The 26738-nt window shown below is 49.0% G+C and overlaps 1 protein-coding gene across 14 annotated transcripts in view; it reads left to right on the top strand.

The window, feature by feature from the left end:
- Positions 1-26738, top strand: part of MEGF11 (multiple EGF like domains 11) — a 341793-nt gene that overhangs the window by 164651 nt on the left and 150404 nt on the right. The gene's annotated exons all lie outside the window — the stretch shown is intronic.

Here is a 26738-nt window from a genome sequence, read left to right as displayed (position 1 = left end):
TCTAGATATGGTCTGTTAAGGGGTGAAGTGAAATTGAGATGCTCTTGGGACTGACAGACAGGGCCAGAGACTGCTGCCTCCCGCAGCAGCAGGGGGCATCGTGTCTGCCATGGGGCTGGCCTCCAAGAGGGTGGGGGGCACCCAGCAGCTGCTCAGGGAATTCTCTGCCAAGAACCCAGCTGAAGACAACTCTTGCTCTTCTGGCTCATTTCCCCTAAATGCTCCCAGATGACCCTCTTTCCATTGGTACATTTCGCAGTCAGTGGTTGGTCAACATTATGGTCTCCTAGGATTTTCAAACAGGCTTTGATTAATGCTGAAACCCAGTTTTCTTCCTGCTTTGGGCTGGGGTAGAGCATCTTTTTTATTGTGACTTGAGTAGATAACCTATCTCAGCCGATCCATTGGGGTCTACCCCTTTGTGTTTACCTATCTTTGGGAGCCACCACCCTCTTCCCTGTCCCAATGTAACCGTAATGGTCATGAAAATTGAAGAGGGGAATGGTGGGTCTACGTTGGCCCAGTGTGGTGCTCTTGCCCTTTTCCGCTGTCTCCGCTGGGTTGGAAACATCTGGTTATGGTCCTTTTTCCCAAGGGCTTTGACCGGAGCCCCCGCCCCCCGCCTGTCTACCCAGCACATGAGAACATACCCCCCAGCAAGGATACTGGATGTGATTTTGTTTTGAGCCTGGGCAATTATCGTGGCTCGGGGAGTCTGGGGTCTGTTTGGGGGACTCAGTAAACTCTTCAGTGCACTGGGACCTCAGGGGACCTCCGCCTCCCACCTGTCTCACTGCTTGGAGGTAGGCTACGCTGAGCTGCGGGGCTAGGAATCCCTCCACACAGCAAAAAATACACTTGAGAGACATGGGAAGTAAAGGAATGTGTTGCACCTATCTTTCTGTGGACTCCAGGAAACATGTGGGCTAGAATGTTCACGAGCTTGTTTCCCTTCCTTGTCCATGTTTTGTGTTCTGTAACTTCGCCCACCACGAGTCCTTGATGGAGAACTAGCTTGGACTAGGGGAGTCCTGCAGGGACAGGTCTGCTTGCTGCCTGCTGGGATTATAATGTCAAGGGTGGCCTGTTGGAGGTTAGAAAGACAGCTTGAGTCTTGGGGACCCTGAGTGCGTATTAGCCACCGATCGGTTACAGGTGTGTTCAGTGCTCCATCTATGCTGGACTGGGCCAGGCCTGGGGTGGTCCCTGGAGGGTCTTTCCAACATGGTCTGTGTCTTTCAGGGTTTCCCTTCTGGTGAAAGAAATTCAATGAAGAAGGCCCTCGATTGAGCTGGAGTGTTTAGAGTAGTTGAGAGTAAATCTTGCCCCTCGAGTGAGTTTACCAAACAGATAGGGAAATGGCCTTGCTAGTTACCAGGACAACATGGGACTCCCTAATTCCCCCATCCCTGATTCCAAGTCTGATGACTTGGTAGTGAGCTCTTTCCCCGGTGAAATCCATTTTCATGGGCTAAAACGCCAGCACCCCTAAGTCGATTCAAAGGCATGGACTCTTGAACCCATAGGAAGTCCCAAGAGATGGGTTCCGATCCTCTGCCAGAGCCAGCACTGAATAAAAGGAATTCATAGACTCTCACTTTCAAGATCATTCAGAGCCCTGAAAGCTTAGATGTCACCAAGAGCCTTCCAACTTCTGCTTGAGTCCCTCCATTCACAAGGAGCTCACTGCCTCCTGTGAAAGTTTGTCCTGATTGTTGGAAAGCTTCTCCTTCTGTTAACTGGAAATCTGTCTCAAGCTTTTACCAGTTGGTTCTCACTCATGGTAGAGTCCAGAGAAGGATGATGGATTGCCATGACTCTCCTCGCCATGTCTGGAATTTCTCCCAAGTTCAGTGGACAAGGCCACGGACTGGCTATGGGAAGATGTTGATCAAAGCGTAGTTGATAATAACCACTGTGGTTGCATCGCAGAAACCAGAGTCCCCTTCCATGGCTCAGCCCTTTGGGTATTAGAAGACAGTGATTACTTCCTTCCCCAAGTTTTTATTCTCTAAGCTGCTTTGTTTCTTCTCTGACGTGGTCTGATCTACTTTCCCTGTCTGGTTCCTCTCCATTGGCTGTGGTCTTTATTCCTCTTAAATTAACATTCCTAGGTCTGACCACAAAATTGTAGGCTGGTATGGAAAAATAATAATAAAAGTAGGTGACGTTATTGAGTTTTACCATGCACTAGGCACTCCCGTTCCCTCCTCACTTAATCTCCACAATGACCCTATGGAATAGGAATTATTATTAGCCCTGTTTACAGATGAGAACACTGAGGCACACAAAGACCAACAAACTTTGCACAAACACACAGCTAGTAAATGGTGAACCTGGGACTATCCACCAAGCAAACACCGGATTCCCAAACCTGAACTCTTCATGATCATGTCCTTCCTCTAGATGCTTAACCCGTGTTGATACAGCCTAAGGTTAAGCTAGGTCTTGGATGAGAAAGCTGTGTTGCTCACAGGAGAAGGCAGGATCTGCTTGGAAGATGTGGCCCTGAGATCCTGTTCTGATGTTAGATGCATCAGCCATGGGACACCAACTGTGACCAGGGGCAGTCCAAACAATTTGAGCCTGCTTGTTAGGGTGTCGCTGGATGCCTGTCTTCCTGAGTGGGCCTTCAGGTCTTTGGGGGCCCGTGCCCATGTTGTGGGGGGCTTCCTGCTCAGTGCACTGTGTACCTCTGGAGATTTCTGAATGGGAGCTGCCCACGGACATGTCTCTACATATGGTCCCCTGGCAGGGAAGCTTGGATTTTTATTTAACTGAAAGCGTCATTCTTGTTTTTTTTTTTTTTTTTCCTGATTCTAAAAATCATACCTGTTCGTGTTAGAAAGAAACTCCAAAGGGCACCAGAATCCCACAAAAAGTTTAGACACACACACACACACACGCATTTGGGTGGTTGCCCTCCCTGTCCTTTCTCTGCATATTTGCCCTGAGAGCTACGTCTGGGTGCAACTTTGATGAATTAGATCATGTCTACGTGCTGTTCTGTAACGTGCTTTTTAAATTTAACTTTATGTCACGCACTGATTTCTTTGTCAATAAACATGAATCTCCCTTTAAATTTTTAAAGACCTTTATAGAGTTTTCTTCTGTGGATTATCGGAGGTATTTGACCAGTCTCTTGTTGATGGGCTTTTAAATTGTTTTAGGGGTTTTCCCTTTTGGAGGCCCCACCATTCTGTGTTCGGGGTCCTTGGGGCTTGTTGATTTCAGAATTTCAATTTTTGTCAGAGTTTAGAAATGTGTGTGATGACTCTTCATCATCTATACCCCCGGTGGGATCTGGGCAGCCCCCTGGTATGAGACACAGTAATAATTCTGAACAGGACTAATTCTGTCTAGTGTCATCAAAGCAATACATAACCACAAATCCATTCCATGAAGATCTGGCATGTAAACGAATTTGGTGCTGAGCTTTAAGACCATTTTTCTTTCGGGCTTTTTAGGGATTTTTGGATTGTGGGCAAGGGCCTCTGGCCCTGTGTTTAAGAAAAAAAATGCTGCAGTAATTCTTCTCAGGCATATATCTTTGCCCATTTGTCCCGATTTCTTCGTAGGATAAATTCCCAGAAGCGGCAAGGAGGGTCATCAAGATCCTTCAGCCTATTGCCTGCCCTGCCTCGCCCTTCATGGCTGCTGAGGGATTTATGACTTTGACAGTTGTGAAGGGGACAGATCTTGTCCTGGGGTGGGGTTGGGAGACTTTTCATTCTTTTCCAGACTTACAACCCCATAGCCTAATTTCTTTAAGGCCTGGACTAAATTCTTTCTGCTCCATAAAGAAAGTGAGGTGATGCTGATTTGCCTGGCGAACAGGCACGTAAGCTACTGTGGATAATTCCAAGGTGTTGGAAGGACCAATATGGGGAAGCAGAGTGGCTGCTTGCTTGGTCATAAACCTCCATCCCCTATAATAACGAGGAGTAGAAGGATGAAATGTCAGTTTATGCTGAATAAAGACGACAGAGTGACTGTTATTAAATTGCACTAATCTCACAAGTGGAGATAAAAAGAAAAAAAGTTTTCCTATATTGAATATCTAGCTTTTTAAAGTAATTAGGAATATTAAAGCACTGACAATGATTGAGATAGAAACATTATTCATAACTTTTATTTCCGCACTGGGCACTGGTCCAGTGTATTTCATTTATGAGGTTTCAGCTGTAAGGAGAAGGACGTGAGCCAATTCCTAAATTAAATATGCCCTGTTAACTTTTATAAATGATACCCAAGAATCAACTTGGAAATTTAAGTCTTCATTGTATTATTTAATTATTGTATTTCTTGGGTCCTGCTTCTCAGCTTCCCGTCCCGTGGTGCTTTGCGGTTTGTTTTCGGGTCTCTAGTGTGGTGTTTTGGCTTGAGTCTAGGGCCTTCCCAGAGCTGCTGGGGTAGACACGAGAGAGAAGTCTGCACCTCCACCTCCCCACTGTCCCCCCACCTTCTCCCATTCTTAGATTCCACTAAGATTGCACGTGTTTCGTCCATGTGCACCGACCAAGTGCGGGAAAGTAAAAGCTCCCTTACTACTCAGTGTCTCTCTGTCTGATGACGCCTCCCACCACCCCAACCCATGCTGGCATGAGGCAGGACCGCAGTCCCCGAGTAATGAAGGCAGCAGGAACCGCGTTGGGCCGCCACCAAGAGTAGCTCCTGCCAAATCACATGTCTTCTTATCTTGAATGGTGTGTGGGACCCCTGGCTGACTTGGCTTCCAGTTATCCTTGCAGATGAAAATAGAACATTTACCAGCTCAGAAATCTGCGCATACTTCCAGACTAGCCTGGGATGTTTAGGTCCGTGCTTTTCAAACCTAAGGTATGGGTTTACTAGAGTTGTGTGTGCTGGTGTGTGTGATAAAAGATGCATAACAGAAAATTAACCTATTTTAACAATTTTTTTAAAAAAAAGATTTTCTTGAGAGTGTGTGCACAAGCAGGGGATGGGGTTGAGGGAGAAGGCAGACTCCCCTTGCAGCAGGGAGCCCAACAACAGGGCCAGATTCTAAGATCCTGAGGTCATGACCTGAGCCAAAGGCAGATGCTTGACTGACTGAGCCACCCAGGCACTCCCCATTTTTATTTATTTATTTATTTTTAGAGATTTTATTTATTTATTTGTCAGAGAGAGAGAGAGGGAGAGCGAGCGAGCACAGGCAGACAGAATGGCAGGCAGAGGCAGAGGGAGAAACAGGCTCCCTGCCGAGCAAGGAGCCCGATGTGGGACTCGATCCCAGGACGCTGGGATCATGACCTGAGCTGAAGGCAGCCGCTTAACCAACGGAGCCACCCAGGCGTCCCGGCACTCCCCATTTTAACCATTTTTAAAGATACAGGTCTGTAGCATTAAGTACATTCGCACTATTGCACAATTACTATTTCTATCCATCTCCAGAACTTCCTTCATCTTCCCCAAATGAAGCTCCATACCCATTAAACACTAGCTCTCACTCTCCACTCCCCTTAGCCATAGAAGCCACATTCTATTTTCTGTCTCTAAGTATTTGATCATTCTAGGTAGCTCGTATAATATCTGTCTTTCTGTGGCTAGCTTATTTCACTTAGCATAGTATATTCAGGGTTCATCCATATTGTAGCATGTCAACTTCTTCGCCCTATAAGGCTGGATCCTATCCTATTGTCTGTAGATTCCATTTTATCTGTTCATCCATCAGTGGAAACATGGGTTGCTTCCACCTTGCGATTACGGTGAATAATGTTGCTAGAACACAGGTGTACAGATCGCCTTTCTGCTTTCACTTCTTTGGTGTATATACTTCTTTGGATCACCGATCCAGAAATGCATCAGTGGATCATGTGATAATTCTGCATTTAATTTTTTGAGGAATCACCATACCTCATTCTACAGCATCTGTACCATTTTACATTCCCACCGGCAATGCCCAAGGATTCCACTTTCTTCACATCCTTGCCAACACTTGTTATTTTCTCTGGGTTTTTTTCTGATTAAAACAAAACACATCCCTGTGAATATCTCATTGTGGTTTTGATTTGCATTTCCCTAATTAGTGATATCAAACATCTTTTGTGTGTTTATTGACTATGTGTAGATCTTCTTTGGAAAAATGTCTACTCAAGTTCTTTGCCTGTTTTTTAATTGGGTTGCTTGTTGTTGACTCGTAGGAGTTCTCTATATATTCTGGATAATAATCCCTTATAGGATGTATGATTTGAAAACATTTTCTCTCATTCCATGGGGGTTGCCTTTTTGCTCTGTTGATTAGGGTCCTTTCATGCACGAAAGTTCTCATTTTAATGAAGCCCAGTTTATTTATTTTTTCATTTGTTGCCTGTGCTATTGGTGTCCTAGTGAAAAAATCATTTGGATTGCCAAATCCAATGTCATGAAGCTTTTCCTCTATGTTTTGTCTAAGAACATTACCATTTTAGCTCTTGCATTAAGGTTTTGATCCATTTTGAGTAAATTTTTGCATATGGTGTAAGGAAAGTGTCCAGCTTAGGTTTCTTTGCATGTGGATACCAAGGTTTCTGAGCACCATTTGTTGAAAAGAATTTTCTAAAGATTTTTGAAGCTATGGAGTTTAATTTTTTCACCATGTAATGGTACATTAGTTATCTGATAAGTAATTTTAAACACTGCTCCTTGTATTAAAACAAATAAAAATTGGTTATAGAATTAAATGCAGAATTGGTATGCTTTAAAACAAAACAAAACAAAAATGTGATTATTTGAGCCTTTGGTGGACCTTTCGCAGCTATGCCACCAAAACTCCCTGGGAACAGGGCTAATTTAGGAGTAAGGTTTGGGAAGCGGTAGAAAAATGCAAGAAGTCCATCAGCAGAATTAGATCTCCCAATGACTGTTTGCAAGGATGGTTGAATTAAGATATCAGGCCATAAACCCCTTCCCCCCCCTGCATTCTTGGGCATCTTCCCTCCAGCCTGCTGGGCTGTCTGTGCCCCCCCAACCCCATCTGTGTCTGGGTTCCTTTGCTCTGGGTTGGCATAAAGCCTCTGTCCCAGCTCATACTCCCTTGTCTCAGGTGTTACAAGGTCTTTGCATTTTCTATAGTGCTCAGTGCTGGGCCCTCCGTGGCCGTGAGTCTTATGAATCTCACATTTGCTGTTTTCTTGAAGATCTTTTCACATACCTTTCCATTTAACCACCAGTTCCTGGAATAGAATATCTGAAAGTATGGCCTGGGATCCTGGAACCAAATCCAAGATCTCGTGATTTAACCTGAAACCATTGAATCAAGAGCTAGGAGGGACCATGGAAATTACTGGGTCTGCTTCCATTTTACAGATGGGCAAACTGAGGTCCCTCGAAAGGAAACTGCTTCCGGGGTGATCCAGGGAGGTCGTGGCAGAGCTGTGACTTGATCCCGGGTCTCTTGACTCCTGTGCCTTTTGTCTCTCTCCAGCTGCTGTAGGAGTTCAGGGCTAGAGTTATCTTAGAGGCAGCTGGATCTCATTATACCAAAGCAAAGAGGCCAAGTTGTTCTATAGACTTTTGTGCTGATGACCCAAAGGTTCCCGATCCTCTCGGTTCCTTCTTAGCTTAGGCTTAGAGCAGAGACACCTGACTATAGGGCAGCCCAGGGCACTGGGATTAGAAATTTCCAGAGGGAAATGGGGCTAATTTAGGAATAAGGTTTGGGAAGCGGTAGAAAAATGCAAGAAGTCCATCAGCAGAATTAGATCTCCCAATGATTGTTTGCAAGGATGGTTGAATTAAGATATCAGGCCCTAAACCCCTTTCCAACCCTAGGTGGCTTGAAAAGTACATCAGGGAAGAGTTCCCATCTCAGTGGCCCCTGGACATACTTCTCACTGATGCACGTGGATACGCCACTGTCTAGAAGCACAGAACATGAGGGCAAAGCAAAAGTACAGGATGTGGGCTGGGGTTCCTGCCTCCTGGGGCAAGAGGCACCTGGAAGGACATGGGCAGGGCTTGATGGGGGAATGAGCGGGCCAGCTACATAGGTCTGCTGCCAAGGGCCACACCCAAAACTTAGGGGATCTTCCTCAGTGATGGATGGGGTAAGGAGCCCGAGGGAGAGTAGTGGGAGAGGAGAAGGAAACCTGAGGGGCCACAGAGTCTGAGGAGGAAGGTAAATGGGGTTTCCTGCTCCCACCATGCACAGATGCCCCACGCAGATGATCTCATTTCATCTCGTGGCTCAGAGGGGTCATGCATGTTATCTCCATTTCACAAAGAAACCAAAGCTTGGGAAGTAGAGTAGCTTCTGATCTTCACCCAGCTAGCAAGGGGCAGATTAGAACCCAGAATTGTGTTTTTCCCATAGCTCCAGACTGCCTCCAAGGAAATAGAAGCCCTGTGCCATAAAACACAGGAAAGCTGGCTTCAGGACATACCTCTGCCTGGGTGATCCTAGTTAAGTCCTTCCCTCTCTGTGAGCCCCAGTTTTCTCCTCTGTAAAATGGGAAGCTTGGCGTGGATATTCCACTCTTAAATCCCATGATGCTCTGTTTCTGGGAAGTCACAATCTAGTATCACCTAATCAAGGGCCCTGGTGACCTTCCTACTGACCTCTGGGGAGGGAGTCTCCTTCCCCCCAGCAGCGCCCCCCCCCCCGGCCCCCCCCCCCCCCCCCCCGCCACCGCGGCCCTCCTGTGATTCTCTCTCCTCATTCTGGGACCTGGGAAAGGAGTGGGGAGGAGGACAGCCATGGGTGGGGGCAGCTGCGTGACTCACATCCTCACCTCCCCCGGTGGGGTGGGGGGGGCTGGTTTCCTGGGGATCCTTGGCAGCCTTAGCTGGGAGGGGGTGTATGGAGGGAGGCTGCAGCTCCCCTGGTTGGTTGGTTGGTCGTGTTTTCACTACGCTGAGCCGGCTGTCAAGGTTAAAGTAACTTCAGATGAATCACCACAAAGCAATTACACTTGCTTTTTCTCTGCCCAGCCTGCGGCCCCTCTCAGAACCACCTGGGCGGCCTTCTGCCGGCATCTGGTGCGCCTATGGGCCTCCCCGGGACAGTGGGCTCCGTGTCAGCAGCGCGCACTGGGGCCCAGGCACTGTGACAGGAACAGAAGGGAGGGGCGGATGCGGCAGAAATGCTTTTTCAAGGTCTATGCGTGAGGGAAGCTGCTATTCACCCCAGAATTCTAATTTCAAACAAAAAAGAAGTCCATGGCCAGGGCGACAGGCCCCGCTGGCTCCATGCTCTGTGTCCCTTGAGTTCCACTTAATGCACGGTTACTGAGCACTTGTCAGATGACAGCACTGCCAGGGGTCCAGGGCTGAAGGGGGACGGGGACTTAGGGATGTGGAGGGCGTGGCCCCCAGCCTCAGGGAACTTGGAGCAGGAAGCCAGAGCTACTAGCACAGAGAGGAGGGAGTTGGAAGAGTCCCCAGAGAGAGAAGGCTCTGGCTTTCATGGGGGAGTAGCACCTGGATGGTTCAGGAAAGCCCTCAGGGGGAGGGTGCAGAAAGGAAGGGTATGTGCCATGCTCCCATTTTAGATGAAGAAACTGGGGCACATAGAGGTGGAATGATGGCCTGTGGTCCCACAGCTCGGGAGCGTCACAGGTGGGTGTGCCTGGCCTTTTTCCACAGACCACTGGGATTAAAAAAAAAAAAAAAAAGCAAGAACCAACTCACTTGTTAGGGGCCTATGGTGGAGGCTGAAAGAGACCTCAGCCCAGCGGCTGCCAGAGTCCTGGGGGGCTGGGGGCTTCAGGGAAGAGATGGCAAGAAGGCAGATTTGCCCTTGGCTGTCACCTCCCCCCAGCCCCTGCCTTCCTCCCTTTAAGACCCCCCCCCCCCCCCCACCCCTATTCTTGGTGGTGTTCTGGAAGCTAGTGAAAAGGTTTATTTCCTCCTTTCCAGAGTTTCTTCCTTTTCTGAGGTGCCTTTCAGGAGAAATGGGGAATGAGAAACAGATGCTGGTGTGCTCTGCCCTCACGGGGACCCAGACTGTTGTTTGGGTGAGGATGAGGCTGGATGGGGACAGCCTGTGGAGACCCCAAAACATGAGCCTGAGGGCAGCTGCTCTGCCTTGCCACATCTCTACCCCAGGACTGGCTCTTGCTCCTGTGATGATGCTCACCAGGAAAGGAAGGGAGAACTAAGGGCCTCCTTCCCAGGTCTCAAGGAGGCAGACCATGGGGCAGTAGGGTTCATGGGGTACCTCTGCCGCCCTGAGAGAGGTCAGATCCTCAGGGCTTCACCCCATCCCCCTGTACCCCTGTGCCTCTCAGACCAGGGGACGTATTGGGACCAGTCCCATCTGAGCAGGATCAAGGGTCAGGAAGGTCTATGTGGGCTCTCCCGGAAGTCGGTTTTTTGTTTGAGAATTCCAGAAACAGGGTAGCCTGGAGCCTGTGTGAGCTGCGTGTTCAAGGGGGCTGTCGGAGGTTGGGGAGCGGGGAGGCACATTCTGCCAGCCTCAGCTCTGGCCATCTGCTCCCTGAGAACAAAATTAATAAATAAGTGACACACAGGGAGTCTCAGGAACTGGGGGAGAAGGAAGAGGGTGGGAGAACCCGCGGAGAATGTGACAAAAGCAGAACAGAATGGCAGCAGCCAAGCTGGTATCTTCATGTGGGGTTGGCAGGCAGTGCCGCCAGCCCTCCCCGGCCCCACTCAGGCATGAAAAGGACACCGTGCCCACCCTCGACACATACACATGTACACACACACACACACACACACACACACACACGAATGCACACAGGAAAGCACACGACCTCACTTCCAGGATGGGCGCGTGGGCTGAGTCTCCATGGGAAACAGGCCCTCCGGGAAGAGAATTATGAACTGTGCCATCTTGGCCCCAGCAGCCTAGAGAAGGATCTGGAACTCTGACAGGGAAAGGGAGGGAGCAGGTGGGGGTGGGGCATTGTCTCTGGGGCAGCCCAGACCTGCAGCGTGCTGGGCATCCCTGCAGAATGGGGATTAGATCTCTGATCTCACCTTATCCTACTTGCCTGGGGAGGTGGGGATGACCGCCCTTGTGATGCAGATGAGGAGGCTGCTGTGCTGTCCCCACTCAGTAATATGCCCCCCACGCTGTGGGGCTGAGGAAGAAGTGGCATTTGAGGCTGAAAGGGAGGGAGTTCTGGCTTTTGCTCTCACTTAGGCTTCTGTCCTAACTCACGTCAGCACTTACTGTACATGCCATCCTAGTTGTTATTCATGATTATTCATGATTATTCATGATTATCCGTGATTATTCATGGTTACCCCCATCTTTCAGATGAGGGAGCAGAGACTCAGGGAGGTTGAGGACCTGGCCTGAAGGCACTAAGTGTCAGAGTCGAACCACACATGGGAGGTAGGGAAGGCATAAGAGCGAATATGGGCCCGGTCACTTTCCTGCTCCCTTTTGCCTGCTGGAGAGTACCCTAGCTCCTCAGCCAGGCCTATAACACTCCTCTGGGTCTGATGCCTGCCTAGTTCTTAGCTTCATTCACCATCACTACACACCACCTTCTCCCTGCCCCACCTTCCTTTCTGCACTGACCCTTTTGCTCTTTTGCTTTTAAAGCTCAGCTCAGGTGCCATCCTTCCTGTGACATTTCATGATTCCCACACCTTGACTGTTTCCACACAGCCAGTGTCCAGGGTCCATGCCACCCTGGACAATCAGTGTTTGATTACGTGTTTGCTGTCCTCTCTGTCTGCATCCCCTGCGACCTTCCCCGTGGCAGGGCCCAGTCTTATCTCTGGGAATCCAGGACCCCGAGTGCCTCAGGCACGTGGGGGACACTCAGCACAGCAGTCAGTGGGACCCAGTGGATTCACTCTCTCATTTTATCATGTTTGGGTTCCTCTGGATGATGATGTCTTGGTAGCACTTGGACTAGGGAAGAGTATGGAGCTCCAGGCTGGCTGCTTAGGAGATTTCAAAGCCAAGTCCCTTGATCTTCCAAAAGTTCTCATCTGGTATCTCCCCAGTGGGTGTTCTCAAGGATTGTGATGTGAGGCCAGGAGTCAAGTTGGTCCTTCAGAAGAAGCAGAGATCATGTGTAGCTGGGGGAGTGGGGGAGATGCCAGAAAAACATGGGAACCAGAGCTCGAAGAAGGATGAGATTTGAAGTCTCAGTAGTCAGGTACAGAAAGAGAGGACTTCCAGGCAGACAGGTGTGCTTAAGCCAAGCTACTGCCTGGTGAGCAGGTCTCTGTGACTGCAGCAGAGGCTGCCTGGAGTGGGGGAGGGGAACCAGGGTAGGTGGGGTTGTACTTTGACCCCAGCAGCCCAAGGAGCTTGGACATTATTCCACAGGCCTTGGGGAGCTCCTTAAGGCTCACTTTTCATCAGCTGAATTCTGTTGTTTCCTCATGGTGACCTATGAACTCTTCCTTCTCCCAACTAACCTGTGACCAGTCTGGGCCTGGGTCTGGGAGCAGAGAACACACTGGAGGCTCTGATCAACCCTCCCATCCTAGCTAATCAGCCCCCCTCACCCGGGGCCAGCTGGGCTGTGCTCTCCTCCCTCTGTCCCCACTGGAGGCCACTGAAGAACATATGGCAGGCTCACTTTGGCATGGTGTGGGGAGCAGATTGGATGGGGATGGGGGAGACCACCATGATTAAGAGTTGGAGAATGGATCTGGGCAGGAGGTGACCCACAGGGGCCAGGTTGGATGTATTCTGATGCCCTTCTGTCTCCTTGGCCAGACCGGGGAAGACAGATGTGATGGCCCATGGGATGGCCAGGCATAGTGCCCAAAACAGGCTTATTGGCCTCTAGGATCTTTGACTCCCACCTGCCTGTCAGGGGCAGCCCTACCCTCCACCTCCCATCCTCAGACACCCATGGGATCCCCAGGCAGGCAGCAACTGCCCAATGAGGCCGCAGCAGCAGAGGCAGCAGCCGAACTGGGGAATCTGTCACCCTCTAATGAGGAAAGCCCATTTTGGCAGGCTGGGTAATAGACCTCAAATTGAATAATTAATAAAGTTATAAAAATACGTCTACTATATGGCCAGAATAATTTAGCCCAATTAGAAGCAATTATTTCTTGCAGTTATGCCACTTGGTAAATTTTACGAACAGCTGCAGCAGGGTTCCCAGCTTTGGCTGCCTGCTTGAGAGGTTCTTTTGACACCAGATCTTCCCCTAGGGCATTTTCCATTGAGGAACATCCACCCATCCGGTCATCCATCCATCCGTTTAGCTGTGTATTGGTTTCTCTCTATATCTGTCCATCATTCTGACTGACCATCTCTCCATCTCTTCATCCATACCTCTGTCCATCTGCACATGCCTCCACTGGTTCATCCATTCATCCATCTGTCCATTCATTCAGCAGATGCTCCTTTGAGCCCCTTCCTTGTGCCCTACACAGTGCTGAGTCCTGAAATGTGGAACAAGTAAGACCCTGCCCCTGGCCCTGCCCAAGGATCCTCCAGCCCAAGCAAGTGAGCCTTGGCGTAGTACAAGCTGTTATTCCTATTCCTGTTCTGAGGTCATGCCAGATAGGGTTTTTATTCTCCATCTCTTTCTTTGTATCCTGGGGGATACATATAGAGATATTTGGACTTAAACCTGGCCTGTGTTAGATCATAGGTTTCTTCACAATATCTTCAGCTCATTCCCCTACATCTGAGAGCTTAGGGATCCACTGGCTTTAAACTATCACTGCTCTGGGTCCTAACCTTTTATCAGGTGGAGGTCAAGAGATGTGGGATCCGGATGCATCCTGGCCCCTGCTTTCAATGTGATCTGGACAAGACATCTACTTTTTGTTGGTTTGCCTATAAAGTATGATGAATCAGTGTGCTCCTCTGAGCACACAGGGATGACTGAAGTCAAGATGCTTGGGGCCACCGGTTAGTGGCTCTCTGGAACATTGGACAAAAGTTGAATTCTGCACCTCATAACTTTATATAGATTTCCTGCAGGAAAACCTTCCATAAAGCCAATGCTCTTTTTGGGAGTGAAGATACCCTCATTCTGATTTCCCTACCTGGACATTGAGACTTTTCTTATAAGTGCAGCAAACCTATGACTGAACTCATTAAGTCTCCATAGGACCCTTGCTGTAAGCTGGACAAATCTGACAGAATTACCAAGTGAGTTATATTATGGTCACCAAACATTTCCTAGGGTTTGCTCTGGGGATGCAGAAAGACCTCAGCTTTCCCCCAGCTCTAGAGTCAGCCTCTCTGCCCTGGGTTCCTTTTTGTCTCACTGTGAATCAGAATGTCGGAGCTGGCAAAACAAAGTAGAAAGGCAAGCCTCTGACTGGGACAAGATACTCGGAACACAGTCCACAAAGGGTAAATATCCAGACTGTGTTTTTAAATCCCAAAAATCAATAAGAGCAACCCTGGCAAAGAATATAAACATGCACTTCACAGGAAAAGGATATTTTGATGGGCAGTAAGCATATGAAAAGATGCTCATCTCCCTGGCAAGCCAGGAAATGCAAATTCAAAGGAGAGATGCCACCTTATCACACTCAGCATTTTGGGGGAAAGCAGTTTCTCATAGTACCAAGTGTTGGCAAGGATGCTGGTGAACGGACACTCTTATGTGCTCCTGATGAGAGAGGGGGCATTTGGGAAGCAACTTGGCAATTTTTAAGATCTTATTTATTTATTTGACAGAGAGATAGCACAAATAGGCTGCCAGCAGGGAGAGGGAGAAGCAGACTCCCCGCTGAACAGGGAGCCCAGTGTGGGGCTCGATCCCAGGATTCTGGGATGCTGACCTGAGCCAAAGGCAGGCGGTTAACCAGCTGAGCCAGGCGCCCTGCAACTTGGCAATTTTAAATAAAACTGAAGATAAAACCAACCCCATGATGCCCTGTTTCTCAAATATTTTTTCCTATTGCAACCTGGATTAAGAAACACATTTTGTATAAAATGTCCCGTGTACCGGCGCACACCCAGGCGCACACTGACGTTTGAACATCTCTTCGAGTTAATTATTTTAAAGGGTCATTGTGACCTTTGATATTAATTGCGTGACTCTCTTTGGGGTTCTAGTTTACAGCTTGGGAAGCTCTGCCCCAGGGAGCTTCTCCAGGTGTGTGTCGCCTGCATCATTGTTTCGGTGCTGAAAAGCAGCAAGGAGCATAGAGGTCCCTCAAGAGGGGACTGGGATGGCTCGTAATCTGTTCATACAATAGAATCGCCACAGCAGTTAAAAGGAATGAGCTAGTGCTGTACCTGTCTACTTGCATGAATCTCAAATACATAATAGTGAGTGGAAAAAAAGCAAGTTGCAAAGGGCTACATACATCCCACATAATAATCATTTATATAAAGTTCAGAAGCCTGTGAAATAATGAATATGCTATTTGTGGGTCCATTCAGATGTAGTGAAAGTATAAAAACAGGCACGGCAGTGATAAATGCAGAAGTTGGCCTTAGGTTGCCCCTGGGAGGGAGGAGGGAAGAAGGAGGAGGGAGGACTCCACGAGCAGTTTCAGCTCTGCACTGTTTTATTCGAAAATGCGAACATCTGTAGCAAAACGGGGGAATGATAAGACTTGTTGGGCAAATATCCCCTACTTTAATTTTCTCTATACTTTACAATACACTCGAAATACTCCGTATGCAGAAGACAAGTCATCACCTCTTTCTCCACCTGGCAGGCACCCAAGCTCAGGTGAAGAAAAACAATGTGTTGGTCTGTGTTATACTTAGCTGTCTGTTTCGTTCAATTCAGTTCAACAGATGTTTGCTGAGCACCTACTAAGCGTCTCTCAATGCCAGATGTGAGGTGAGGAGCAGGCAGGGAGGCAGGAAGGATATTGCAAGTAAAAAGTGGGACCTTGGCAAGGGCACAAGTTGCCCATTGTCTCTGCTACAGAAAGCAGATATACTGTGCATGCCACAAAGAAGGGTCTCGTTCTTCCTGCGAAATCAGGGAGGGTTCCCTGGAAGAGGTGAGGACTGAGATGGGCCTTGGAGGATGAACGGGGATTGATTGGTAAGGGACTCTGGAGACAAGAGGAATCTTGAGCTCCACAATGCTCCAGGTCTGCTTGGGAAAGAAAAGGGAACAGGACAGCTCAGGCCTCTGAACTCAAACATGGTGGCTAAGGTGGTGAAATGCACCTTTGTCTGTAGCGCCCAACGGGAGCCAGACAAATGGAGTAGGGAAGTGGGTCTAATTCATCATGGGGTCTTAGGAGTCCTGGGCTCCTGGAGGCTCCGGGAGATGGTGATAGCCTGCCCTCTGCAAAGGGGCACAGCCTCTCAGCGACAGCCCGCTGGACTGCCCATCCTCACACAAGGGCCCCAGCAGGGAAGAGAGGGACAAGGTTCTGTTCAGCTCCCAGACTTCAGATTTATTTGACCGGCTCCCGATAAATTCCTCATGCCCGGGGCCTCACCATCCATCTCAGGGTGGCGGGGCAAAGGCAGAGGTGGGGGTGGACGGGCACAGGAAATGTCAGTCTTAGATTGCTCGGGGACCTGTCCACGTGTCTTGCCAGGAGGCAAGCCCCTAAATCCTCCCCTGCCTTGCTCCCCTCCTAGTAAATCTGAATAGTTTAAAATAACTCTGTCCGACCTTGAGGCTGGCGCCAACTTGGTGTCATCCATCAGCCCTGGCCGATTTCTTATTAAGGTTTTGCTGTTCCCTTGGAAAAGTTGCTACCTTAAATCAAAGGGCCGATAGGGCCGGGAAGAAACAGAGGAGCTGGAGACAGTGGGGAGACAGCCAGTCGGGAAGGTGAGCGTCTAGTCCTACATGGGGGGCAAGATGGATGGCCTTCCTGGGTCCTGGCTCTGCAGCGTCCCCGGTGGTGAGTCTAGGGACATGAGGTATCTAAGGTCTGTATGGCTTGAAAGGGCTGCCCGGGGAGCAGCTCCGAGGTGAGCACCTTCCCCGAAGAAGGCAAAGGTAAAGTGGGCGCCCAGCCCACTTTAAAGAGTATGCTCACTCTTCATTCACTCACTCACCTGGGAGTGCATTTCATTTTGTATATTTGTGTTGGATGCCAACCGGGCTTTTGTGCCCAGTTCTGGATGCTGGAGAGACAGCAGCAAACCAGACCAAGTCTGTGCCTTCGGTGGGGCCTACCTTCTAGTGAGGGAGACAGTTAGCAGGCACGGAAATAAATACAGTAACTTTCAGATGTTGGTATGAAAAAAAATAAAGCGGAGTAGTAAGTTCAAGGGAGTGAGGCAGGGTGGTTATCCAAGGCCTCTCTGAGGAGGGACATTTGAGTCAAGACTTAGGTGATAAGAAAAAGCAGAGATGGAGGGTGTGTTGGGAACACCCAGGACTTGGTCTATTTCTGACTCAGCAGACAGAATTTGTTTAATGGATATAGGACAGTTGCTAAGCAGACTCTGTTTAGGATTTATGAATGGCCAGGCAGGTTCCTGCCCACACAGTGCTTTCAATCTACAGAGTGTGATTACCCTACTACCTGAGGAACAGTAGGCGGGCTGTGCATTGTGCTAAGAGCTCAGGGAAGGCGCAGAGCCCTTCCCATTGGCCTGAGCAGGGAAGGGCTCCTGGAGGGCAGAGTGCCTGCAGGGCATCGTTTGGTGTGATGTGGGCTCTGCCAATGGTGCTGGGCTGAGCTAGATAGTACTCATTTATTCCCTCAGGTGCAGTCCTGGGCTGGGGGAGGGTTGGGGAGGGGGCACGGAAGAAGTCCCTGGTGTAAGAGCCAGGGCAGCGAGGAACTTGGGGTTGGAACCAGCTTTCTTTAAATCACTGGCAGCAGGATGAGTGGTGTCAATTGTTTTCTCCTTGCTGTTGCTGTCACCAAAGGAAATCACTGAAGTTTCCCCTCTTTTCTGCACTGCATGTTTTTTGGCTCTGGGTCACAGCCCTGATGGGGAACCAGGAGCCCTGCATGGTCCACATCACAGGAAATGACAGCTCTCCAATGTGGCTGCCGGGCTTCTCCGGGGAGATCACAAACCACATATGCAGGGCTGCTATTGAAACGAACATCTCTCTTTCAAAGTCAATACCATTTGCTTAGCAAATAAAGATTAGCAGGACAGGCTTCCCTGCCTTTGCTCTCAGCTCTAATAGTCTCTCGACATCGGTCACAGCCAGAGTGTCTGGAGAACAGGCAAGAAATGTAGTGAGTTCTGTGCAGAAAACAAGCAGATGGGCTGATGGACTTTTAGGGCCAGCCCAACAGTGTATCTCACAGTGGGAGCCCCCAGAGAGCAGGCTCTAGGTTAAGCACTGGGGGATAAGGCAGTAAGATGCTGCCCCTTTCCTTAAGGAACATAGAGCCTAGTAGAGGGAACAGGCAGGTGAATCAGAGCATTAAAGAGTTGCGGGTGCTGATGCCTGTATACAGGGTATGGGGCAGGGGGCAGTCCCATAGGTGGGTCTTAGGTAGAGCTTTTATCTCCCCAACTCTGTGCCCAGGCAGTGCTTGGAACAGGATAGAACAAGCTGTGAGACATCGTGGCCACTAAATTATACCAAGAAAAGCCACAGTTGAAATGAATGACGGCTATCCTTTCCCAGTTCTTGGTGGGGAGGTGGGGAGATCAAACTAAGGCAGAGTTTTCTCTCAAAATTAAAAAAAAAATCTTCTTATAACCTTTGCTTTCTGCAGCTGCTTGGCTAGATAAACATTTATAGAAGGGGACAGAACGTCGCTAAGTACCTACTGTGTGGCAGGTGCTGGGCTGGTCTGCGTCTGTGCTTATTGAATCCTCCAGACAGCCTTGCAAATTATGAGGGAAGGAGGTGAGGGAACGAGAGGCAGGAACGAGAGGCAGCGGCTGCTGGGGGGAGAGGTGGATTGATCTGAAGAGCATGTCTGTGTAAGACGATACTCACCTTAGCTCAGAATTTCTAGTTAGCTCTGCGGCAACTTTGTAGATGGTGTTAGACAAGACTTTCCCAACCGCGGAGCCAGCCTCTTCTTGAGTACGGGGTTACTAACTTCTGAACCAAAGATGGTTGAACCCCCTTTTTGTGCAGTGGTGATTCCAAATGCTGAGCGTTCCTCCTTTCAGGCCAAAGTGGATCTCATTATCACATCAGGCACCCTCAGCCCAGCCTGGACACCTTGGGTCATCAGGGAGTCACAGAACGATGGAACATCTGGGGCAGGTGTGCCTTTGAAATTTCTGCTCACTGCAAGGATCTGGTTGAAGGGATAAGCAAGCTTGATGTGATTCCCCTGGCTTCTAGGCGCCAAGGACTTTTGCCAAAGCTGGGCCTCCCAAGCCCTCACTACCTGAGGGGGCAGCCTTGGGGCTGACCTTCCCATGAGCTGTCCCTTGCCCCAGAGCCCACATATGTGATTTTTACTCCAGTCTTTCCTGAATGTTCTCTCCAGACCACTGGGCTCATTTCCCCTAGGTTGGAGAAAAAAGGAGGGGACCTAGGCACCCTTCCTAATTAAAGTAGTTCTCTTACAACAGGTTGGCAAACTATGGCCCATGGGCCATGTCTGTTTCATGTCCTGCCTTTGTAAATAAAGTTTTACTGGAACACAGATGTGCCCCTTTGTTTTGGGAGGTCTATGATCATTTTCTCACAATATCAGCAAGGTTGAATAGTTGTGACAGGGACGGTCTTGCCGGGAAAGTAAAAAAGATTTATTGCTTGGCCTCTTATAGAAAATCTTTACCAATTCCTATCTTAGAACATTAGAATTTTTTGCCCCAGTGTTTTCCCCCATGAAAAGCATTGAGTGGTTTAGAGAGAGCATCACCACACCCTTTTCATCACTGAGGATAATATCATCATCATCATCATCATCATCACCATCATCTTCATCACCATAGCAACAGCAGTCCTGGGGTAAATGTTTAGTCCTGGGAAGCTAAGGGTACAGGTTGTAGAAGCAGACCAGCTCACATCCTGGTTTCACTTTTGTCCCAATTGTGGGGCCTTGGACAAGCTTTACGACCTCCCTGTGCCTCAATTTCTTCTTCTATAAAACAGTAGCTGCTTTGGGGTCTTGTTGTGTGAGATGAATAAGGTATGACATGTAGAGTTCTTAGACGGTGCCTCAGCAAAGTGTCCAATAAATCCTGGTCTACACATTTAATCCTCACGGCAAACCCCTGCTGATCCACAGTCTTGCTCTCCAATTCAGTAACAGAAAAGAGGGCTAACAAGTTTGGCTTAATCACTCACTCTGACAGCTTCTTCTGAACTCAGTTAGCCTTGGATGGGGAGGGACCCTTGTACTTGTGATCTTTAAGTTCCTGCCATTATCATTCCCATTTTACAGGAGAAACTGATGTTGAGGTTGGTTAAGTGTCCATGAGAAACAGGATTCTCTCCAGGCTGTCCAGCCCCCAAAACACCCAGTCATAAGCACCTGCTCTTCCCTGGGTGACTCTCAACTGACTGAGTCCCTGGCTAATAGCAGACGCCCTGTTTGATGAGTGAATTCATGAATGAGAGACACTGTAAGAGCCATCTGATCATGCATTGTCACCAGAGCGGGGGACCTTGTACACCTGGCTACTGAGGTCTCCCATGACCAGCACCAGTATTGTAGGATCACAGAAGAACAGCTCAGCAGCAGCTGGGCTCCTGTTTGGAGCTCATGCCCCTGTCCCAGTGGGAGGGCTAATGACAGCAGGCCATTGAAGATGGGCCCCATGGAAGAAGCCCTGGGCTTAGAATGAGCACACCTGGCTGTGACTCAGCCCTGCCAACTAACTTGCTGTGTGACTTCTGGAAGTCACTTTTCCTCTCTGGGCCTCAACTTCCTCATTTTTCAAATGAGGTCATTCCATGTCATTAGATCAGGGCCAAGTTGGTTGCCTCTCGGGAGCCGTTCTGTCGTATCCGGAGACATTTTTTATTGTTACAGTTGGGAGAAGGGTGCTACTGGTATGTAGTGGTAGAAGACAGGAATGCTGCTAGACATCCTACAGTGTAGACGACAGCCCCACAACCAAAAAGTATCAGGGCCTGAATGTTGGCAGCGCCACCATAGAGAAACCCCACAATGTATAAATATGGCTCTAGAATTTCACCCATCATTTGCTCATGGATTTAACCCATGACTATTATGTGCCAGGCAGTGAACAGGACAGAGTCCACAGATCATAAAGATAATAATAGGAATTCATATTGGCTGAGTGCTAACTGCATACCGAGTTCTTTACATGAACTGGCACTCTTGATCCCTGAAAAGTACTATTACTCCCATTTTACAGATGAAGACATGGAGGCTCAGTAAAGTAAAGCAGCTTGCCTCAGGCCACACAGCTAGTAAGTGGTGGTGTTAGCATTTTTATTAAAGAGTCCAGGCTCCTACCCTATGCCTACTCTTACCTGCCCCAAAACAGGAGAAAGGAAGGTTTCCCCCCACCACCACCACCAAGCCAGTGCCTCCCTTGAGGAAAAGCAGCTCAGTCCCGCTTAGCCCCGTGGTCTCTTTATCATGCAAACCGTTTGCGAACCTGAAAAAGGCCTCAGGACTATAAACCAGCTGGTAATGACCTGACAGGCAAAGGGGGCTGAGAAGTGTTAGGGCCACAGAGACATTAATCTGCTTTCCGCCACTGCTGCTGGAAAGACATTTGTTAGAACGGTTATGGGAGCCATAAAAGCCTATTTGACGGCCGCCCTTCCTAGGCAGGCGCCTCAGCGAGTAAAAAAGGCACCCCTCAGGGCTTAGGCATTACAGGCCCTGTTGGCTAGAGGCAAACTCTTCTTTCTGCCACAGGTAGGATGCTGGCAAAGTGACAGGAGAGAGTGTGGTGTTGCCCCAAGAGAGCTGCATTCCGTCCCCTTCTGTGATTCTAAAATGGCCACCAGACCACCATCACGTCCTGGCCTTCCTCTGGGCCTCAGTTTCTCCATCTGTAAAATGGAGATGTTAATGTTTTTGCTCACAGGGCTGTTTTGAGGCTTTAGTGTGGTGACAGATGAGACCGTGGATGTGACGTATTTCCCAGAGGTGTTAAGCGTCATCGTCACTGGCGGTGGACATAGCAGTAACAGTCGCACAGCAGTGGCATACAGGGCTGACTCTCAGAGATTGAATGAGACCTCAGACCTGGGTGTAGCTTTATAGATCCCTCTAGTTCACCTTCCCCACTGCATAAGAAATAGCCTCCATTCATCACACACTGACTAGGTGCCAAACGTCGTTCTAAGCACTTTCTCCGTATTAAGCCACTGAATCCTTACATCACGCCTATGAATCAGGATGGCGTTCTCCCCATTTTACAGATGAGCAAGCTGCTCCCCAGAGAAGCACTGAAGTTGCCTAGCCAGCTGGCTGGCTCTCCCTGTGACCGCAGCCCCACCCTCAAACACGGATGAGAAATGGACTTGGTTAGTGGGGGGACAGGTGGCACTCTCCTTCCTGGGGGCCTTCACTGCCTCCTGATTGCTGGGGTCGTGGAGTATCACCTGACCTCAGTTTCCCTGCAGGGAAATAGCGCACACTGGTTTGTTTTTGTGGTGTTTGACGTTTCCCAGGAAGTGGGACCTCCCTAAGCCTCAGTTCTGGGTAGGGTGGGCTAATCCAGCCCAATGCGTTCGGGAGGCAGGGCTCAGCCCTCTGGCTGCCACCGGGAAGGGCATTGCAGCCCCACCAGGGGCCTAGCCGGGGGACCGCAGAACTTCACCTCATGGGAGCCTAGAGTTCTGAGGTTTCCGTAATCAGGACTTGGTATGAGGACAGGGCAGCAGGCTGGTCTTGGACTGAGACACACAGGGGATAGTGGTCTCCATTTGGGAGCAGGCCAGGAGCACGGCTGAGTGGGGCCCCCACCCCAGACAGATAAAGGACTGGAAAGCAGGGAGGGCGGCTCGAAGCTCAGGTACAGTGGGCCCTCCAGAGTCCATACAACATCCTGATGGTTGGTTTTCCAAAATTATCATTGAAATAGACAAGTAGACATTTTGCATTCCTGTACATTCCTTCTGGGCTTCCAACAATACCATAGAGATGTTAGCCTGGGAGAATCCCAGGGCCTGTGTGGGTGAGGAGGCCAGGGGTGGGGAGGGAGGACGGGTCAGTGACTAGGGGGATGGTCCAGCAGGCTCCAGTGCTGGGATTCTACAATTCACGCTCTCATGACCCCAAGTCCCTAATAGCTTACGGCAACCTTTCATTCCCCTGCTTCTGTTCTCAGAAAGTGTCCTCTGTGCGCCTCTCATGGCCCCATTCCTGAGTGGTCAGAAACCTCACTTTGTAGTCTCTATTAGGGAACTTCCTCCAGGGTTTAGGAAGCCCTTAGGCAGAGGCCAGACCGCCCACAGCCTTTCCAAGCCAACTGTCCTTCTGGACCCCCATTCAGAACTGTCTAAAGAAGAGATAGATAGCATGGCTTTTCCAGCCTCAAATCCTGCTAACGTGGGGTGTCTCTGTGCAAGACACGAGGTCAAACTGCTCCTCCCAACCTTGATGTATGTTCCTGAGCCCCAGGCCACAGCCCTACTGAAGTAGGACCGTTGCGTGGAGGGTTCCCGTGTCCCTTAGAAGATGATGTAAGGAATCCATCTTCTTCCCGCCTCGGCATGCCCTCCTCAGGTATCCTCAGCAGGGAAAAGTCAGGGGAGTCTCGGTGTTTGCCAAGTGGAAATCAATAGAGAGGGAAAAAAAATCTCATTTTCAAGCTTCTAAGCAGGTATTGTAATCAATAATGCAAAGAGCAGCAGGAGGCCATTAAGCCACACTTGGCAGTGTCCTCCGGGATGGAGGAGGAAATGTTTGCTGAGGAAAGAATTTCTAGAGCATCTGGGCACCCACCCCTGCCTGCCCCAGGGCAGTGTTTCTTAGGGAGCTGTTTGAAGTTTCATGGGAGAGACACCACTTGGAAGTGAGCTAACCAATCCCACAACCCTAGTGTGGACCCCAGTGTGGTGGGCCCGCAGATCCAGGAAAAAGTAGGGAGGGGAGGGCAGTGTCCAGGATGAATTGGCAATAGGTGGTCTCGCCAGGAGGAGGTGCTCACCATTTCCCCCTTTTCAATTCTGGTCATAAACATGACTTTTTTTTTCACCCTCACAGAACAAAGAGACTCATGATTTATGTTCTGTAATTTCCTAGTCTATTGATTATACTGCAGTTTCACTTTTTAATCCCATTTCTGACAATTGCCAAAAGATGTTAGGTGCCATGGTGAGGTCTTGGGGTGTGTTCCGATGGTGGGCATGGCCCCTCCTGCCTCATCCACGGGCAAGTTTGCTTCTCCTCTTGCCCGTGTCAGCTAGGATGGTGCTTCTTAAAACCTGTGGGGTCCATATGGACACAGGACCCAGTGAATAGGGGCTGTGGATGGGGCCTAGTAGGCAGGGCTGGTGTGGGGTCTGGGGGAGGGCTGTAGAAGGTGAGACTAGTCCCTCCAAAAGCTCTCAGGTTGTTGTGGGGCCCCTAGGCTCTGACTCACAGAGCTTCCAGGATGAGGGAAGAGTCTAGACCCTGTCTATAAGATAGTGGAATAATAGCACTTTAAGAAAACATAAATATAGGTGGCTGGGTGGCTCAGTCAGTTAAGCATCTGCCTTCAGCTCAGGTCATGATCCCAGGGTCCTGGGACAGAGTCCAGCATTGGGCTCCCTGCTCAGCAGGAATCCTGCTTCTCCTCCCTCTGCTGTTCCCCCTGCTTGTGCTCTCTTTCTGTGTGAAATAAATAAATAAAATCTTAAAAAAAGAAAACATAAATTTATCATGGAATAATAACACTTAAATTAAGCATATAATCCACAACCACCCCCCACCAAGAGATGGCCCTAACTCATTAATGATCCTGTAATGCTGTTGCCCTAGGTACTGCTTGGGAAAAGTGGGTTATTTGATGGGACTTGGAGGTGTTTTTTCAGTGTTTTATTTTGGCATTTCATCAAAGTGCCAGGTCACTGGCATGGTGGTGGGTTCGGAAACATAGACCTTGGAGTCAGATAGACTAGGTCCAGATCCCATCTGCCGAGCTGAGAGTTTCTGTGCAACCTCAGGTCTGTTACTTGACTTTTCTGAGCTTGTCTCCTCATTAGGGAAAAAAAATGAAGCAGTCTTGCCAGTCACACACTTGGCTTCAGAAGTGAATACTCCCAGGACACACTGCCGGATAAGCAGTGGGTTCTTATGCAACATTTGTTTTATTTCTTTTATTCCTTGCCTCTGTGGGTTTTAATCTGACTGAGGCAAATTTAATGGGTAACTCCCAAGCGTGGGGAGCTGGAATCCTAAGGAATACTCCCAAGTTTGGGGGATTCATCAGGAAAAGCTCCCTAAAGGAAGCTTAGCATCTGCCCTAAGCCCAACCTGGAGACTTCCTAACCCAGACAGAAAAGCTAAAGATGAGGATTGTGGCCTTGCACATGGTAAGAGCTTATACTGTACTAAGGGCTTGCATTCTGGCTTGGGCTAAGGCTGTGGCCTGGAGGTTATGCTGCCCCAGGATGGAGATCAGACTGTGTCATTTGCCTTGCCTTTACAGGCCACCCAAGGGCCTGCCAGAGACCAGCCAGGCTGGTTGGTGGGAAGGGACAAGTGACAAGGTCCCTCATCGTTCACCAAGGCTTGTGCGGCTGCCTCCCACCTTGCTGTCCTGCATCCACCTTCACCCTCCTTTGGCCCATTCTCCACCCAGCAGGTGGCGTGGACTCCAAAGCACAAGACAGAGCAGGTCCCTCTTCTGTTCAAAACCTCCAGGAGCTACTTAGAAATGACGTTTAAAGCTTCAGGTGTGTCCCAGAGTGTTTCCAAATAAAAGGATCACATTATCTAGGGTACAAAGCTGTGTTGGTTTGAAATTCTATAACTTGTTAGCATTTGAATACAAATGAAATTTAGGGGCAGTGAATATATACTGGTTTACTAGTCTAACTGTGCTTCAGGGGGCACCTTAATTGCTCCAAATATACATAGCAGTCCTAGTTGTTTTTGTATTTTTAAGGTTTTTATTATTTATGTATTTATTTTTTATTTTTTAAAAGATTTTTATTTATTTGTCAGAGAGAGAGTGAGTGAGCACAAACAGGGGGAGCAGCAGGTAGAGGGAGAGCAGGCTCCCCACTGAGCAAGGAGCCTGACTCCATCCCAGACCCTGGGGTCATGACCTGAGCAGAAGGCAGATGCTTAACCAACTGAGCCACGAAGGCATCCCTATGTATTTATTTTTTAAAAGTAGGCTCCATACCCAACATGGGGCTCAAACTCATGACCCTGAGATCAAGAGTTGCATACTCTACCAACTGAGCCAGCCAGGTGCCCCTGTAGATTGTATTTTTTTCTTCTTTATTTTTTTATAAACATATAATGTATTATTAGCCCCAGGGGTGCAGGTCTGTGAATCGCCAGGTTTACACATTTCACAGCACTCACCATAGCACATAACCTCCCCAATGTCCATAACCCCACCACCCTCTCCCTTCCCCCCTCCCCCCGGCCCCCCTCAGTTTGTTTTGTGAGATTAAGAGTCTCTTATGGTTTGTCTCCCTCCCAACCCCATCTTGTTTCATTTATTCTTTTCCTATCCCCAAACCTCCCAAGTTGCATCTCCACTTCCTCATATCAGGGACAGACAGACAGACAACTATCATATGATAGTTGTCTTTCTCCAATTGACTTACTTCCCTAAGCATAATACCCCCTAGTTCCATCCATGTTGTTGCAAATGGCAAGATTTCATTTATTTTGATGGCTGCATAGTATTCCATTGTATATATATACCACATCTTCTTTATCCATTCATCTGTTGATGGACATCTAGCTTCTTTCCATACTTTGACTATTGTGGACATTGCTGCTATGAACATTCAGGTGCACGTGCCCCTTCAGATCACAACGTTTGTATCCTTAGGGTAAATACCCAGTAGTGCAATTGCTGGGTC

Source organism: Mustela nigripes, chromosome 13, assembly GCF_022355385.1.
Source record: "Mustela nigripes isolate SB6536 chromosome 13, MUSNIG.SB6536, whole genome shotgun sequence".
Taxonomy (NCBI): Eukaryota; Metazoa; Chordata; class Mammalia; order Carnivora; family Mustelidae; genus Mustela; species Mustela nigripes.
This window is presented reverse-complemented; position numbering and strand designations above follow the sequence as displayed.